Below are 20,108 nucleotides of genomic sequence, written 5' to 3'. Positions count from 1 at the left end.
GGATTTGTGTTTTTTGTCAATTCTGCCCTCTAATGGTTTTTCTTAATTTACTACCACATTAGCAATGATTTTTAAAACATTTTTTAACATTTAACCCATTATTTCAGGCATCTGATGTTAGGAGGGGTTTTTCTGCTCGACTGGTCAACCATTTTGCTAAAATTAAAGTCTTAGATTTACACTTTAATGTCTCTTTGCGTGCTGAAAGTTATTCAATAAACTCTATTAAAAGCAAGGGGAAAAAAATCCTAAAATAGTGTCTAATGAAATTTTAATCTTGAAGTTTTTTACGGTTTTCAAACAGTTTTGTACATTTTGAACAATTGCCACAAACATATAAGCTACTTGAAAATTTTGACCAAATGTTTTGTAATTATTATTTTCTCTAAGAAATTTTAAACCTTTCCTGTAGTTATATATGTTGCAATCTGAAATCTAATTTTAAAATGTGAGAACATCTGTCTTCCTTTTTCAATATTGAAACTATTTATGTGAGGGATGTAAATATTTCTAATATACAGACTAAATTTTCTCATTCACTGATCTTAAAATACAGAAGTTATCGACCCTATCTTCTGAAAACTCAATATCCTCTAAATGGGTGGTAAGAAAACATTTGAAAAGCCAAGGAAAACCAGTATGCAGTAGACAAGAATATAAATGTGTAGGTTCATAAATTATACTCAGAAAATAAAATTTGAATTGCATAGTATATTAACTGCAACTTAGATATCATATTAATTTTGTCACTTTGTTTTAATTTTCAAGTTCTGATAATACAAAAAAAAATTTTAAAAACCCAAAGCTGATAGTACAACTTGATTATCATAAAAGACAACTAGTCTTGATTTTTCAATAGAGAAGTTTGAGTTTAATTTATTGTCTCATTTTTAATTATAATTAAACTAGCTGGAAGTTCATAAGAGTCAATGTGTTTTATGTTACCAAGTAACTTTGGGAATTCAAACAACTGTTGTCACTAATTAATCATTATTTCCATTTTCTTATGAATCAAGCCAGATTTGAGAACTAACTAGTAAGCAGGAAGTTTGGTAAAGACCTGTTTAACAAAAGGAATATGAGCAAACATGTTTTGTATGTAGTGACTACTCCAAAGTTATTTGCCAATTAAGTTATCTACCTTGTGAGAAATATCCTAGTATTTATATCAAGATTAGCAGACAGAGAAAAGAGGAAAGGAAAAGTTCTGAATAAATAAATTTTCCTTTCATAAGAATTGGCTCAATCTCAATAACAGTCAAAGAAATACAATTTTAAACAAGATATTTTTCAACTATCAGATTACCAAAGAAAACAGTGTATAATACCAGGGTTAGACAAGGGAGAAGTGAAATCAATGTTTTATGCACTCTTAGTTTAAATATAAATTGCTCCCAGCCACAGGAGGACATATTGACACTATGTATCATTAAAACCCTTTTTAAAATGTGTATATACTTTAACCTACTAAACTTTCAGTACTTTTTACTAAAAACAAAAATTTTTAATGTGTGTAAAGATGTAGATACACAAATGTTTATCACAATTTTGTTTATAATTGTGAATGTTTCTAACAAGAGTGAGCCCCTTAACTAAAAATATAGGCTAAAGAATTTGCATAGCTCTGCTCTTTCAGGAAGGACACACCTTCTGATGACTTGACTTGGGAGGTCACCTCTCAACCAAGCACCTGTCCTAGCTAAGGGCTCCTCCTGCTAGCCTGCCTACAGCATGGTTGAGTTCTCTCCCTTAACTAAAAATGATATCTGTGGTTCATCACCTCAACATTGACTTAAAACTTATTATTAATACCGCATATGATGTTTACTCCTGATTTTTATCCTAATTTATTTAATTTTTATATTTTAGATTTCCTGCTTATTTTTTAACTTAAAAACTTATTCCTACATTTTTAATAAACATAATTTAACTTTATTTTGTAGTCTTAAAAACCACTTTTAGTCTTAATAACCTCTTTCTTAACTTTTTACCATTTAGACCTAGCTTCTTTGGCGTCTATTTATTTTCAAGTTTCATTTTCTTAACTTACTTGCTTTTTCCAAATTTTAAAATTTATATTAGTCTTTGGGATAAATTCTCTTGCCTTAAAATTATACCTTATTTCTGCCTTTTGGTTAGACTTCACCTACTTAAATGTCTGGTTTTTCATTTACTATTTCATTTTAACTTTTTTTCTGTTCTGTTGAACAACCTCATTCCATGGCTCATGTTCATGAGGAGAATCCTGGCCCTGCCCACAGATGACTCCTTAGCCCATCTGCATGAAGCAGTAGGATGGCTCTCTGTTCTGGCAGAGTCCTTGCTAAGCTCAACTTGCACAAGAGAATGTGAATTCTGCTTGCCAGGTCCCTTGAAACTTAACTGGCAATTAACTTGAAGTGTAACTGGCAATGTGTTGTAAAGGCAATCCGGTTCTTAACAAAGCCTTATTTGAAAGAAACGTGGTTGCTTAGACTGCTTAAAAGTTGTGCAGTCCTTCCATGTCTCTCTAGGTGCTTCCATCAGAAAGCTTGTGATCAGCTGTGCTTATTTCCTTAGTTACATATTTTTATTTTATCTGGATACATTATATGCATTGTTACACTCCACTGTAAAGAATTTGGAAAACATAACACTCTGAAAGAGAGAAAAACAAAGAAAAGTTCAGCATTATAACCCAATTTTACACATTTAAAAAACCAGGACAATGTGGTAATTATAGGCTTCCAGTCAGTAGCAGAACGGAAATTGGAACATCCACCTTCAAGTTATGAAGTAACTTAAAATTCAAGAATCCAAGCCATCAGACTCTGTTGCTATAATTGCCAGATTTCCATCAACACTGGGGATCAACCACCAGTCAGAAATAATCAGATTCCTTGTGCTGTTTTCTCTACTTTATTTTGAGTAATATTAAAGTTCCAGAAATATATCAACCCAGGCAAATCCAGTGAGTATAAGTAACGGAAAGTGTTAGCTCCCCACTTTTTGCCATATGCTCAGAAAAATCTTAGACAAGTGCAACTTGATGTTTTGTGAATACCCATCTAGAAACACTGCAGCTTTACTGGGTGGGGTTTTGTGGCAATTTTAAAGTACACACGTTTAGTCAAGAATACATAGATGAGCATGATATAAAGATTCATTTTGCCACGAAGATTTATTTTTGCCATTTAATATTAAACAAAATATTTAAATAATACTGATAAATATTTCAGGTAGTGAATAAATATTTCCAAGCCACAAAACTTTGAAACTCAACCTCTACTGCATGGAACTTTGTATTTGTTTTGGAGCTCAATATTGTGTAAGTACCATCCAGAGATTTTTCTACAAGACTTTTTGCTTTGCTTTGTTTTCTGATTATAAAATTAATTATTCTTATCGTAGAAAATGAAAGAAGCAAAAGAGTAGACAAATGAAAATGCAAACTTCATAGAAATAACTATAGCTAGCATTTGTTCAGCGCTTACTTAGCGTGAACACAAATCTAAGCATCTTACATACATTTTCTCTACCTCCCAACAGCACTGCGCAGTAACTACACTGCTTACCCTTATTTGATAGCTGAAGAAAACAAGACTCAGTGAAGTTACTTAAGTGATTAAGTGAATGGACCACTAATCATAAAAGGTGAAAGTGGATGTATTGCATACCATTTTTATTCACTTATTCATTTTGATAGATGATAAACAGCAAGATAAAGAGATAGATGATAGATATATAGATACATAGATACATACATAGATAGATACATATATAACATAGATACATAGATAGATAGATATACTTTTCTTATTGTTAGGACAGCTATATTTGAAACCTGATTCAGCCACATACAATTATATCATGCATTTTTTCCATGCCTTGAAATTTTACCAAAAATTTAAAAGCCTGTCAAGTCAGTTTAAATTACATTCAGCTAGAAGGGAGAGCAAACCTAACAGATAAGTTTAACATTTAGACATGTAATTGCTTCTTCAAGTACAAGAATTCTAGAGGTAGGCAGATGTAAGGCAGGATGGTAGTTCAAGGATGCCATCGGCAATCCGGCTCTTTCCATCTTTCTTCTTGCTGTCCTTAGCACATAGGGCTTCATCCTTATACTTGTCACCTTGTGGTCATATGGTGGCTGCTGCATCTGTAACTGTCACGTTTCAGGAAGGAGAAAAAAAGGGGAGGTGGGTGGGAGAAAAAGGATCCTACCCATGGCTCTATGCCTCAGAAGCCCCTCTCATCATTAGCCAAATCTGGTTCATACAGTATTTCAGTTAACTCAGTACTGTGTAACAAATTATCCCAATACTTTTTTTTTTTTTTTGGCTGTGTTGGGTCTTCGTTGCTGCGCGCGGGCTTTCTCTAGTTGCGGCAAGCGGGGGCTACTCTTCATTGCCGTGCTCAGGCTTCTCATTGCAGTGGCTTCTCTTATTGCGGAGCATGGGCTCTAGGCGCGTGGGCTTCAGTAGTTGTGGCATGTGGGCTCAGTAGTTGTGGCTCGCGGGCTTAGCTGCTCCGCGGCATGTGGGATCTTCCTGGACCAGGGCTTGAACGCGTGTCCCCTGCATTGGCAGGTGGATTCTTAACCACTGCGCCACCAGGAAAGCCCTATCCCAATACTTAATGCCTCACAACAACAATGAAATGGCTGACAATTCTGCCTTTTGGATAGGTTTCACTCGGGGACGCTAGTCTCTGCTCCAGGCGATGTTAGCAGAGGCAGCTCAGCTGGGGCTGGAGGATCCAAAATGGCTTTACTCACAAACCTGGCACTCAGCTGGGCACTCAGAATGACTGGGGATTGACTAGGTCTCTCTCCTTTCCTTCATAATTTCTTATCCTCCAAGGCCCTTCTGTATCTCCTCATGAATTTTTTCTAGCCAGATAGTTAAAATTCTTTACATGACGCCTGGCTTCTAAGAGAGTGAAAAAACAGAAGCTGCAAAGTCTCTTCAGACATAGGCCCGGAAGTCAATCAACACCATTTCCACAGTCTACTAGTCAAAGCAAGTCATGGGGCCAGCCCAGATTCAAGGGCAGAGGAAGACAGACTCTACCTCTTGGTGGAAGGAGGGGTATCACAGGGATGGAAGGAATTTGAGGTGGCCATCTTTGCAAGTAATCCAATGCACATAGAGGCTCCTATTCCAATCACTGTTTAGAAAAAACTGTAGATCAAAAGACAGCCAGGCAACAGTAGTGTCTAACTTAAGTCTTTTTTTTTACCAAGGAATTCCTATTCCCTCTTTCTGTCTTTCTTACCCTCTAGCTCTCTCATTCCCTCCTGCTCTCATTCTTACTCTCCCCCTCTGCACTACACACATACACACACATATATAATCTCCCAGGATTAAAATTATGTAAAGTGATAGATTAAAAATTAAATATAAGGTTAATCCTAACTTTAAAGATAGGAAAAAAATCACACATGAAAAAGTCTTCTTGGGGCAGAGAGTGGTAGTAGGGGGAGTTGTAGGAAATAGATGAAGGGGATAGAGAGGTACAAACTTCCAGTTATAAAATAAATAAGTCATAGGAACATCATGTACAGCAGTGGGAATACAGTCAATAATATTTTAATAATTTTGTATGGTGGCAGATGGTTACTACACTTACCATGCTGATCAATTCCTAATATATGTAAATATCAAATCACTACACTGTACACCTGAAACTGATATAATATTATATGTCAACTATACTTCAATTTAAAAAGGAAAAAAGTTAAGATTTCTCTGTGTGGTTAGGCTAATCTTTTTGTTTGTTTGTTTATTAGGTTTTTCAGTATTTTCTGATTTTCCATAAATGATATTACTTCTGTATTAGAAAATAATAATAAATATAATTTTCTAAAAGCTGAATTTTTACTAGTAGTATGATATTCCATTATATAGATGCAACAAAAGTGATACACTATTCCCTTATAATTGAATATTTAGGTTGTTTATAATTTTTCCCATTAAATCATGCAAAGATAAATGTATATAAATAACTATAAATGTGTTTTCCTAAAAATTTCTTTCCAAGAAATGTTATTTCCATTTAGACTTTGACCAGCAGTGTATATAACAGTCTTTCTAATCATATCTTCAGAACCTTTGGGTATTTCTGCAGTTTTTAAAATTTATGACAATGTATTTTTTCTTGCTTTTCCTTTATTATTAGTGAGTTTGATATTTTTTAAAATATGTTTATTCGCCACTTGTATATTTTCATGTATGAATTATCTGCATCATTTCCAGTTTTTCTGCTGGAACTAAATTTGTTTTTCATTTATCTTTTTTTTTTTTTTTTTTTTTTTTTTGGCTGTGTTGGGTCTTCATTTCTGTGCGAGGGCTTTCTCTAGTTGCGGCAAGCTGGGGCCACTGTTCATCGCAGTGTGCGGGCCTCTCACTATCATGGCCTCTCTTGTTGTGGAGCACAGGCTCCAGACGCGCAGGCTCAGCAGTTGTGGCCCACGGGCCCAGTTGGTCCACGGCATGTGGGATCCTCCCAGACCAGGGCTCAAACCCGTGTCCCCTGCATTGGCAGGCAGATCCTCAACCACTGCGCCACCAGGGAAGCCCTTCGTTTATCTTTAAAAGTCTTCCTGTGTGGTGCAGTGGTGGCTAACACAACATTGTAAAGTAACCATACTGAAATAAAAATTAATTTTAAAAATAAATAAATAAATAAAATAAAATCAATGAAAAACAAACTCTTACTATAAAAAAGCATATTAACTTCTTGTTATAACTTATTATGTTTTCTTAATTTCTCATCTGCTGTTCTGATGTTTTTCTCACAGAAAAACTTAAAAATGTCTTACTTTTGAAATCTATCAGTCTTTTCATTTGTATTTTCTCCCATAGCGTATATCCTCAGATATTCCACCCCCATCCTGAGATATTAAGTATTCAGTTAAATTTTCTTGTAGTATAATTTAGAATTTTCTGTACTTAAATATTTTATTCACTTGGGTTTTATTTTGATATATGATGAAATGAGAAAGTTTAAGCTAACACATCCCCTCGAAGTAAAGGCTGTTTCTAACGCCATTTATTGAAGAATTCATCCATCCACAACCACATATATATGTGTAAATTGTAATATATAATATTTTGTCTATACATACATACATACACACACACATTCACATACTATTGTCTAATTAATTTATCTACCAATTCTTATGGCAATGAATAGCATTATTTCTAGTTTTATAATAATATATTTTTTAAATCTATTCATTATTAGGGCAAGATCCCAGTCCAACTTTTCCGCTCAAAAAAAAGGAAGAAGAGAAAAAAAATTTAGATCATCTCAGTTTTCTTTTTTTATCATTCCAAATAAATATTCAAATCTTTATTTCAAAGTCTTAAAATGATCCTACTATTATTTTCAATTAGAGTTGCAAGAAGTATATAAATTAATTTGGGAAGAACTGACATCATTAAAATATTCTCATAAGAAAAAATTTATGTCTGTACCCATGAGAATTTTTCTTGTTTTTCAGCAAAGTTTTATAATTTTCTTAATGTGGATCATGATAGTTCTTCTTAGGATATTTCCCGTGGTAGTATTTTGTTGCTATTTGGAATGAAATACTTTTCTTCCATTATATCTGCTAAGTGATCATTATTTACTGAAAATCTATCGTTTTTCATGTCTTTCACATACCTGACCCTTTTATTGAGTTATTTTCTGCTTTCTAAGAATTTTCAAATCATTTTCTTCAGTATTCTTGGTATATACTGTATTGCCAGCAAATAAATATTACTGTCTCTTCTCCAGAGAAGATATACAGATTGCCAACAAACACATGAAAGGATGCTCAACATCACTAATCATTAGAGAAATGCAAATCAAAACTACCATGAGGTATCACCTCACATCAGTCAGAATGGCCATCATCAAAAAATCTACAAACAATAAATGCTGGAGAAGGTGTGGAGAAAAGGGAATCCTCTTGCAGTGTTGGTGGGAATGTAAATTGATACAGCCACTATGGAGAACAGTATGGAGGTTCCTTAAAAAACTAAAACTAGAACTACCATATGACCCAGAAATCCCACTACTGGGCATATACCCTGAGAAAACCATAATTCAAAAAGAGTCATGTACCATAATGTTCATTGCAGCTCTATTTACAATAGCCAGGACATGGAAGCAACCTAAGTGTCCATTGACAGATGAATGGATAAAGAAGATGTGGCATATATATACAATGGAATATTACTCAGCCATAAAAAGAAACGAAATTGAGTTATTTGTAGTGAGGTGGATGGACCTAGAGTCTGTCATACAGAGTGAAGTAAGTCAGAAAGAGAAAAACAAATACCATATGCTAACATATATATATGGAATCTAAAAAAAAAAAAAAAAAATGGTTCTGAAGAACCTAGGGGGAGGACAGGAATCAAGACGCAGACATAGAGAATGGACTTAAGGATGCGGGGAGGGGGAAGGGTAAGCTGGGACGAAGTGAGAGAGTGGCATGGACTTATATATACACTACCAAGTGTAAAATAGATAGCTAGTGGGAAGCAACCTCATAGCACAGGGAGATCAGCTTGGTGCTTTGTGTCCACCTAGAGGGGTGGGAGGGAGACGCAAGAGGGAGGATATATGGGGATATATGTATATGCATAGCTGATTCACTTTGTTATAAAGCAGAAACACACCATAGTAAAGCAATTATACTCCAATAAAGATGTTTTAAAAAAAATATTACTGTCTCATTCACTGCAAAATAAAAATCTTATTTTTTTCTATTGAATGTCTTATACATTGGCTAGAATTCCAGAAGAGTGTTATGATATAAATATTTGTTCATTTGACTAATATTTAGTGAGTGATTGGTTTTCTGGTTGCTAATCTGTGAAACAGTTACGTCATTTTGTAATTTCAGAACCCCATTCTCATTTTTTTTTTGGTCTTTGTAATCCCAGCACGGAAATTCAGATATCAGCTATTCACTGGGTGTTTGATGAATGGAGACATGAATGATGCAGTGTATAGTTGGAGCCATGTCTATGGAGAATGAGCTAAACAGGATGTGTTCACTTAGACACACAACATTTCCACCCACCAATCTCTCTCAGCCTCCAACCAAAGAGCTGTGATTTTGGAGAACAAAAATATGATGAGCAGTACAGCTGAACTGAAGGGACTTATTCTAGGGAATGAGCTGGTGGTGAAAAGCAGCAGGAAGCACAGAGGCTTTACCAAGAAATCTTATTTTTAGTCTGCTTTTATATGCAGGATGTTCATGCCCCTCTTATCACTGAGGAGATTCTAAGGAACAAACTCAGAACAACCTCTGTTCAATATTTGGTAATGGGTTAATTATGGGAATGGAAAGCCATTATAGCTACACAAATGAAACTAAGGATTTCATTATTAACCTGTGTGCAAAGTTCAAATTGGACAATGGTAGGGTTAACCGATATGGAGAATAATGGGCAGAAAGTATCACTGTTTTGCCCTAGTTGTCAAAATAATTTCTAAGATTGTATACATGAATGGTGTACTCACCATTTAAAATCTTAATCCCAAAATGTAGTTTAGAGATTTAAGAACATAAACTGTTTTTAACAGGTCTAGTTTTCAATACATATGCAAAGTCTTTAAAAACTCTAGCTGTCAATTTGTATAAAAAGTGATTTAGGGACAGGAAAAAAAAATGGATTCTCTTGTCTAGGCCACTGGTTTTCAAATCAGGTCTGTGTGTGTTTCATCTGGGAAGAGATGGCTTAAAGGAGCCAGGCTCTAAAAATTCCACTATTGCTCTAGACTAATTTTATAACTAAAGAATTTTATTCTGAGTAGTAATTCTTGGATTTGTGCACGTTACTATCACTCATTCTAATGAATGGGCCAGGAAGAAAGCATTGTTTTCTAAAAAATAGGGATTTTTACTCATGAAATTGTGGAATTCTGAGTAAATATATTCAGATCCAATAGTTTTCTAATCTGCTTTATTTAAAATTAAAAAGTATGTTAAACAGAAAAGCGAGGGCACAGAAATAGAGACACAGATGTAGAGGACAAACGTATGGACACCAAGGGAGGAAGCCGGGGGTGGTGGTGGGGGATGAATTGGGAGATTGGGATTGATATATTTACACTAATACGTATAAAATAGATAACTAATAAGAACCTGCTGTATAAAAAATAAAATTAAATTAAAAAAAAAAAAAAGAAAAGCCAGGGCATTCCTTTTGGCTAGTACCAGTAGAGAAATATTGTATAATTCTCAAAGTACTCCTTGCATACTCAAAAATATTGAGATGATAAAATCAGATTAATTGTATTATTCAATTCTTTAAAATAGAACAAATATATTCTAAGTATTTTGTGAAGGAAGAGTCTGGCATAATCATGACATGTCAATTGTCATGAGAATGAAAAACTTTTTATTATTGCATTAATTATGGACAGTTAACACATAGTTAATTGTGCTACCATTCATTTAGCTTTCAACAATTATGATGGGGGAAATTCTACACTGATACAGGGACATGACAAAATGTGTCACTCAGGAGCAGAGTTTTATATTTGTCAGGTTTGTTATTATTGTGTTGGCTATATAGGGCCTGGGGAAATAAAGGGGGAAATAAATGAAGAATTTTCTAATGTAATAGTATCAACCAGAGGGAGCATAGACAGTCAGAAAGAATATAAATAATAACTAAGGTTGACCAATAAAGTAAATAGCTTTTTCCCTGGGCTTCAGTATTTTTTTAAAAATTAATTTAATTTTAAAAAAGAACATTTCCGAAATAATACCAGCCCTCTTTCATAGAAACAAAATGTCATAAAAAATCAGATATTTTTTTAACAGTGGTTCTGTGGCTATATTTGTGTTTTGAATCAGGCCTTTCATCACAACAAATTATAAATAAAATATGAAACTTTGCTTCCCACATTAGTGGCCAAATGCATATATAATACATGCTTTACTTCTTTCTCACATTACATAGTGAACCCAAACCTGCTAAGAAAAAGCACCTACTTTTCTAAAAGTCTATAGTCTCATTTAATCTAGGCAAATGTGAATAGGAGAGAAGGAGTTGCTAAAGATGGCAAAGTTCACCCAAACCAATGAAATTTTAAAACATTTCTAAGTGAACAAAGCCAGAGATTCCATCAGTTTATGCTGCCTCCTGGGGTTATCTCCTGGGGTTATCTGCATGATCACTTAATTGTGATTCCAATGGCTCTAGAGCTGACTTTCAGAAACACTACAGCTTTGACAAGAAATGTAAACCATGTTGTGGTTTACAAGGCCAATATTGAAAGTGTTTCTGAGCACATTGCAGTTTTATCTTTTTCAAATGCATTATCACAAAGCTTCTAGTTTACATCTTTGTCTCTATCACTTAGTGTTGATGTTAAGTCTTCAGTAGTGGTCATTCTATGACTGAAAAATATTATTAGGCATAATGATTACAGTGTTATAATTTAACATTTGCTAACATTCTTTATATGTATAAACAAATTTATATATATATAAAGGGTGCTAGCAACTGTCATATATGCTTATATATTTATTTTATATATTTAAATATAGAAATGCTTATGTTTTTTATTGAAATATAGTTGATTTACAATACTGTGTTAGTTTTAGGTGTACAGCAGTGATTCAGTCATATATATATTTTTTTCTTTCAGATTATTTTCCATTATACGTTACTATAAGATATTGAATACAGTTCCCTGTGCTATACAGTAGGAACTTGTTGCTTGTCTATTTTATGTATAGTAGTTTGTATCTGTTAATCCCATACTCCTAATTATCCCTCCCCTCTTTGGTAACCGTAGTTTATTTTCTATGTCTGTGAGTCTGTTTCTATTTTGTGTATAGATTCATTTGTATTATTTTTTAGATTACACATATAAGTGATATCATATAATATTTGTCTTTCTCTCTCTGACTTACTTCACTTAGTATGATATTCTCTCGGTCCATCCATGTTGCTGCAAATGGCATTATTTCATTCTTTTTTATGGCTGAGTAATATTCCATTGTATATATGTACCACATCTTCTTCATCCATTCCTCTGTTGATGGGCACTTGGGTTGTTTCCATGTCTTGGCTATTGTAAATAGTGTTGCAATGAACACCAGTGTGCATGGATCCTTTCAAATTATGGTTTTCTCCAGATGTATGCCCAGGAGTGGGATTGCTGGATCATATGGTAACTCGATATTTAGTTTTTTAAGGAACTTCCATGTTGTTTTACATAGTGGCTGTAACAATTTACACTGTCACCAACAGTGTAGGAGGGTTCCCTTTTCTCCATATGCTCTCCAGAATTTATTATTTGTAGCCTTTTTGATTATAACCATTCTGACCGGTGTGAGGTGATACTTCATTTTGGTTTTGATTTGTAAATGCTTATATATTTATATATATATATGTATATAAGTAGCTCACATACATATAAGGCTTACTGCATGCCAGACTCCCTTTTAGGCACTTTATATATGTCAACTAATTTTTCCAACAACCCTGTGTAATAGATATTATTATTATCCCCATTTTATTAAAGTAAAAACTAAGGGGCAGAGAGATAAGTAACTTGCCCAAAGTCACATATGTTGTAGGTGGTGAGGTGAGGATTTAAACGTAGGCAGTCCAGTTTCAACATTCATACTCCTAACTACTAATAGAGAACATTTGAGGAGATCACAATTTTATTTGTAAATAAGGAATGGACTTTAGTAAGTCAGCAGTTACCAGCCAACAAATAAAAAATGTTAAGCTAAGGCATCATTCACTACTAAATATCTGACCAGGAAATGGCATGGTATGCATGTGTTTGTGTGTACACTTGTGTTCTTTTGTTAGTAGCATGTGAGAAATTCCTAAAGGCATATTAAAAAAACTTGTTAGAGAAAAATTAGTTATTGTTAAGAAAACACGCCCTGTCTATCGATTTAGTCTAGGTGCTAAAAAATTTTTTTCTAGTTCCTAAAGGGAATTATAGATCCTCAAGTGTCTTTAGATGTTCTCTCCACTTGGACATTCTTCATCTTTCCAAATGTCTACCTTTCAAGAATCAGTGGCCTCCCTAACTTTATTACAAATCCTTCCCTTCTCTTTATGGTCTAATATTTTTCCCATCTTAGTTCCTGTAGGAAATATTATAGGCGCTATTCATTTAGCAATTAAGCATTTCCTGTCATATTATATCTTCTACTTCTGCCTCATTTTTAAATTTCTTATCATCTTTTGAATAATTCTCTCTAGCTGGATTGAAAACTCTCTTGGGCAACTGTCTTTTTCCTTCTTTCTATAACCTGCAGAATGTTGTAAAATACTTTGAGCACAGAATAAATATTTGTTGATATCATTTTCTTTAAATGACCTTGGTCAAGCCATTCATTTAATAACTGCAGAATTCAAGTCACAAGAAGATTAAGTGAATTGTTTATGGTTGCAATAGTTTTAGAAAAATTGATCAAAATTTATATTTCCTCACTCTTGATCTGATACCTGCCTGTGCGTCATGCTGCTCCTGTATTTGGAGAATAATTATCAATAACCCAAATTTTTTCTTCACTTCATATTTTCAAAGAATGTGAGTATAATAATATAAATCCAATTAATAAACCCTAAATAAAACAATAATGTTCGAACTTAGCACAGAAATCTGGTGAAACCTAGAAATGACTTTATCCTATGGGACTACCCTAAACATTTTTGACTATTATTTTTCTAGGGATGTTTTAATAACCATTCATAATGCTGAGCATTCTCCTCCATTATGGTAAAATTCCTAAAAGGAGAGGCCCTGTCTGCTTCATCCACTAGTGTATGGGAGTCTAGCGCCTAATATAAAGGTATGCAATAAATATTTATCAAGTGAAAAATGAATGAATAAACAAAGACCATTTTTTCTTGAGAACATCTCCATATATTGCTCTGTTTAGTCCTGAAAACAATTCTCTGGGATGGTTCATATTCCCCACAAAAGGAAACAAACTGAGAACGGTGAACTGATCTGCCCAGTTACACTGGCGGTAGAGTTGGAGCCTGTGTTTGCATTCTGCAGGCTAACCCTTCCTAACTAATAATAATGTGTTATTGTTCTAAGCAATCCTCCATCTTGTCTTTTCCAGTTTGGATCATCTGAGTCTCTCTGCAACCAGTAACTGTTTCCGCTTTGTACCTCGTAAGGGTCAAGAGCTCACATTCTTCATTGTTATAGGTAGCTGTGAAGGGATGTATTTTGTTAAAGAAATATGCTTGAATTTGTTAACATTCTGGAGGAAATTCTTGCAATACGAAAAGCACTAACCTAAGAGTTAGTCCTAGCTGCTACTACTTACTTTAGATATTAGTAGAGCTTTACACTGACAATCAGTATAAAATTGATTGTGTGCTTTTGTAAATAACTAAAAGATATTTAATGAGTATTTGACAGGTGAATTAATTAATAAATGATATTGAAGTTATGACCTTGAAACTTTTAATTATGAGATGACTTATTAATGGGTCAATAACTAGTGAAATGTCTAACACAAAAGATAGTTATTTTATTTTATTTTATTGGAACACGACTACAACATATTTAAATTCTGACCAGGATTGTTAAACATTTCTCAGCTTATTTTATCAGCTCCAAAACATACAGTTAATTGTACTGAAGGAAATATTTCAAAACCACATTAAGGAATGATACAAAAAACTACATCAAAAAGGAATTCACTATAATGAAAAAAAAGCAAGTAAAAAATGTTCTTAATATGTTAAATCTAATTATTCTTTCCTTTTTATCAGATTACTAACTAAACTATGTAAGGTTCAGATCATTTAATTTTAAAAATGCTCTGAAACTTAGGGGATATACTATAAACAGAAGGTAATGGAAAAATATGTTAAGTGGTGATTTAATTTTATGTTGTAACAGGCACTTGAATGTGAAATTTTGTCTTTTTTATGTGATATTATTTCTTCTAATTATTTTATACCTACTATCTTGGACTTCAGTACCAAATGACCCTCAGGCAAGAAAGACAGTACAACAAAATAATTTGTAAAGTAAAGCTAATTTTTAGTGAATTCTCCAAGGAATTCACTGCTTCTTAACATTTCAAATTAACCTTTTTATGTCACACATTATTAAAAATAAATCCAATTAGGTTACACAGCTTCTATGAAGTAATTTCCCTTTGGACCTCAAGATGCTATTTCTACCTCTCCAGGGAAAATAATATTTAGAAAAAAAAATCTTATACTGAACTACAGAAATTAGAATTTTAAACTTTATGTAGTACAAATATATATATTGGATTTAACACTATTACTTTCTCATATATCCATAATGTGAGTAGCTCATTTAATCAAAAATACCTAAGAACATTGTTTCCCACAGACCTGATACCCTCACGTAAATAAAACATGGATAGCCACCAGGTGTTAAAAAGAAAAATTCAAATGAGTAACTTTAAAGATCTATTTGGCTCTATTCAAGGATTCATGAATCAGACAGCATCCCATCTAGCAAACAGAAAGGAGCTCTGAGGAGCTGTACAAAATGGAAGGCTTTTATAGGCAGAAGGGGGCGGGAAAAGAAAGCTTCTGGCAAAGAGTGGATTATTTCAGGGAAGGTTGCCTTCCTTCGGGGGAAGGCAGAGGCCTATCAAGTAGATTAGTTCATTAGTGCTGACCAGGTAATTCCAGATTGACTGGTTAAAGGTCACATTCCTGGGAAAGGCTGAAATTAGGTTAGATATTTAATCTTGGTTTGCTGATGTGAGGCTTAGCACAAGTGACTCTATTTTGGGCCTGTTGTTTCTTTTTTAACAAAGGTAAGAAGCATCTGAAAAAATTTTACATCTTACACCCTCTTATTTTTTTAAATGTGAATTTTCTCTTCCCTTTTGGAACTAAGACAAAAAATAATAAAAATAAAGGAAAGTAGGCAAAATAATATCATGAATAAAAGGAAAAGAAAATAGCAATAAAGGATGAGTAATGAAGGGACTAAATACATTTTTAACTCTACCAAATGCATATTTTTTAAAGGGTTTAAAACAAACAAACAAAGAAAAGATTCTTAAGAGACACTGTTGATCCACAGAAACTTTTTCCCCATATTCCTTTTCTGAGGTATGAATAGATTATCCTGAGATATAACTTATCTCACATTCCATACTTGGGATCCAGAGAAACATTTTTTTTGCAACATTCATCCAGCACTATAATCATCCTTGAATTTTAGTAATCGTGTTCTTGTTTTTCAATCAATAGACATTTCTGGGCACCAGCTATGTGCTACGTGCTATGCCTTGTGGACAGAAAATATGTTCTATGTAAAGTTAGACTACCTGAGTTTGAGCTCAGATTTCACACTTCCTGGGCTGCAATCCTTTAGGACAAATCCTTTAAATGCTAGTCTCACTTTCCTCATGTGTAATATGGAGATAATACCTACCCTGCTGATGTCAATGAATGTAGGTCAGATGCATAAATTATCTTGGCCTTTCAAAAACACTAAGCAAGTAGATATTATTATTATATCTCTAGTACTATAGAACGTGTCTTATTTAAATCAATTTTTTTTTTTTGATTACACTATACTAGGTGTGCTTTATTTATTTATTTATGGCTGTGTTGGATCTTCGTTTCTGTGCGAGGGCTTTCTCTAGTTGTGGCAATCGGGGGCCACTCTTCATCACGGTGCGCAGGCCTCTCACTATCGCAGCCTCTCTTGTTGCGGAGCACAGGCTCCAGACGCGCAGGCTCAGTAATTGTGGCTCACGGGCCCATTTGCTCTGTGGCATGTGGGATCTTCCCAGACCAGGGCTCAAACCTGTGTCTCCTGCATTGGCAGGCAGATTCTCAACCACTGCGCTACCAGGGAAGCCCAGAACGTGTCTTGTTTATAGGTTTTAAGTTCTAAGGTCCTTTGTACAATGTCTATCATGTATACCAGCGGTCCCCAACATTTTTGGCACCAGGGACCAGTTTTGTGGAAGACAATTTTTCCATGGGGTGGGAGGAGTTGGTTCAGGTGGTAATGTGAGCTTGGGGAGCAATGAGGAGCCGCAGATGAAGCTTCACTCGCTCACCTCCTGCTGTGTGGCCTGCTTCCTAACACGCCGTGGACCTGGTACCAGTCCGTGTCTCCGGGCTTGGGGACCCCTGATGTATACAGTGCTTAACAAATAATGACCAAATGAAGACATTAGTGATAGCTCATAGCAATTAGAAACTATCTCACTAGAGAGGATGAAGAGAGGAAGAACTACAGTGGGAGTCCAGCCCCAATTGCTTCTAATCGCCAGGCCTCCTCTGGAGACTGCTTTCCTTAATAGTCTCAGACATGATTTGGAGATAGACTGTGCTCCCTGAAAGCAATAGGATGGCTGGAACCAGCTAGCAGCCGATAAGAAGATTCAGCTCTTGGATGTAGACTTATCTCAACACTGGTATCATATTTCTGTGAGTTTGCTCCACTCTGGTAGAAGGAATAGGACATAAAACACAGTGTCTTCCCTTTACCACTGATTCATTCACATTCATTTGTTGAATAAAATTTGTACTGTTACCAAGTTACTGTTATGGTGGTGTTTACACTAGCTGTTAGCAAACCCTGACATCTGAGAAGTAGCTGATCTCATATCTTTTAGATAATCAGATTCTATTTAATGTTACCAATTTAAATTCCATAGCCATTAATGAACCCATTAAATATTTTCATTGCCTTTCACAAATCTGCCTTTCCATCTCTAACCACATGATTCCTTGGGCAGAATAATTGCAGGCAAAGAACATTTTTCTCAACTATTGCTGCTATCTGCCTCAACATCTTCATGATCAAGTGTACACATTCTTAAGGACTGTAAAATGGAATTTTTAAGAGATATCCTGTGGTTATTTTTAATCTAAGATCTCAAACAATAGCACACCAACTTAAAAGGCATGCCGGTGGGAGGTGAGCAAATATTAACCAGCTTAGTACAAATATTTGAGTTCCTATTATGTGTCAGTCTTTGCGCCAGGTATTAGCACATTACTCATATAAAAATATGAGTAACAAATGTCCTGTGCTTCTGAAGAACTTATAGATAAATATTTATTATTATTTAGTTAACTATATATAAGATGTTAAAGTAGTGAAAGGGACAGAAGGAATATCAGAAGGAACACCAAAAGCCAGAAAGTTCAAAGACCTTGGGTAAAAAAGGAAAGAATTAAATTCTATATAGGGCAGAAGTATGAGGGTAATAAGAGTTTTGCACATCATCACATCCCTGGGACTCAGTTTCTTCATTTGTAAAAGTAGGAGAATGGCTCAGATAGCTTTGATGATTCTTTGATTTGTGATAAAATATGTTCACAAATTCCTAGACAACCCTCCTCCTTTCAAAGAGTGGAATCTAGTTCTCCTACCTTTGAGTGTGGGCTGGATTTAATGAGTAACTAAGAATAGAATATGGTGAAAGTGACTGAGAATAGTGATAAAAGACATTGCTGCTTGGCCCTTGCTCTCTTGGCTTGCTAATCCTGGGAGAAGCTAGAAACTATGTCAAGCAGCCCCATGAAGAAGTCTCCTGCCAAAGGAAATGGGACCTCCTGCCAAAAGTCATGAGATAGCGCCATCTTGGAAGCAGATCCTCCAACCCAATCAAACCTTTAGATGACTGCAGCCTGGCTGACATTTTGTCTGTAACCTCATGGGAAACCCTGAGCCAAAACCACCTAGCTAAGTTGCTTCTGGATTCCCAACTTTCAGAAACTGTAAGATAATAAACACTTGTTTTAAGCTGCTAGGGTTTGGGGATAATTTGTTACACAGCAATAGACAACTAATAAAATGACACTGAAATAAATTAATGTTATATAATGAAAAATTCATATAAATGTGTATAAATGAATAATGAATCATAACTTTTTATTTGGGGGAAATTAGTAGCAGGATTAGGGAAATTCGTAAGAGCTTTTGCTTACAGAACCATTGAAGAGTAAAACTGAAAACATGCAATTCTGTTAGAAATACTGGGTAATATAAACGGACCATATAACTTGATCATAATCTTGACTGACTCTGAAATAATACAACCCACTGGGGTAGTTCATTATCATACAGTTTTTTAATGAGCCTGTCTCGCACTCAGTTAATATTTATTGAATGAGGGAACATGGAAGATGACAAGGAAATGTATAGGTCTGGGAAGAGTATGGCCATTAATGTTAGAGAATACTTATTTTGTGCCAGACACCATGATAAAGACTTAACATGAATAAACAAAGAAGTACTTATATTATTTAAAACAACTGATATGAAAGTATCCACTGCCTAAAACTAATTTAGAAAGAGAGAAAATATAGAAACGGAACCTTATGGAAATAAAATGCTCTCAGGCAGAGTAGAAATAGTAATTAAATGAACCCAAGAAAATCCTAGAAAGTGTGACTTAGTGTCTCAGATAGAAGATTTTTCCCTGGGCTATGTGATTTTCCACAAAGAGAAAAAACTGGGTAAACCAGTCTGAATTAGTGAAATACAATTTTAACCAGTGTTTATTTAAACACTGATGCCCAAAACAATTATATGAATAGGCCTGTTTGCTTACCATTATCTTTAATGTTGCAAATATAATTATATATTACTTTTTTCAAAAGTTTGTCCTTTTTCGCAGCATACTGAGCTAAAGCTACAAATAAAGATATAATAATGGTGATGATAAATTAAAATTTAAAGACGTTGAAATATTTATTGGTTATATACAAAAATGTTTTAGTTAAACCATGTATGTACTTTAATAATTTATAAATGTATATTCCATTAAATGTCACCTCAGTTAGGATCTAAATATATCGTTAGAGTTCTGAAAGAAGAAATTGGGCTTAGAAACAGACCCAATTATCTATTTTCACATCCTTTCTCTTTCACCTTTAATTGGAGCAACGAGCATCTATCCTGCTTCTTATTAGGTCTAAGAGTTCACGGACCACATGACTTGAGGTATAACTTTTAAACACACTTTTGAATTTTTCTTTTTGCAACCCAGACTCCTTCAAATACCAGAAACTATACAACGTATCTAGCTCTTGAAGTATGCCTTTCTACCTAAACAATAATGGTAATTAAAAATAAATAAATAAATTGAA

General features: G+C 34.3%; 1 protein-coding gene across 4 annotated transcripts in view; it reads left to right on the top strand.

Annotated features, from left to right (window-relative positions):
* The window catches only part of ARSJ (arylsulfatase family member J), a 162,434-nt gene that overhangs the window by 84,083 nt on the left and 58,243 nt on the right, over window positions 1-20,108 (top strand). Inside the window, exon 5 of one of the 4 annotated variants that reach the window (XR_014243804.1) lies at window positions 7,771-20,108. The exons of 2 other annotated variants lie outside the window; for them this stretch is intronic. The gene's annotated coding sequence lies outside the window, so the exon portion shown is untranslated. One more of the 4 variants, XR_014243805.1, reaches the window with a different exon arrangement.

Source organism: Balaenoptera borealis, assembly GCF_965194805.1.
Source record: "Balaenoptera borealis genome assembly, chromosome: 4".
NCBI classification, from domain to species: domain Eukaryota; kingdom Metazoa; phylum Chordata; class Mammalia; order Artiodactyla; family Balaenopteridae; genus Balaenoptera; species Balaenoptera borealis.
The sequence above is the reverse complement of the archived record's forward strand: the minus strand, read 5'-3'. Positions and strand labels throughout refer to the sequence as shown.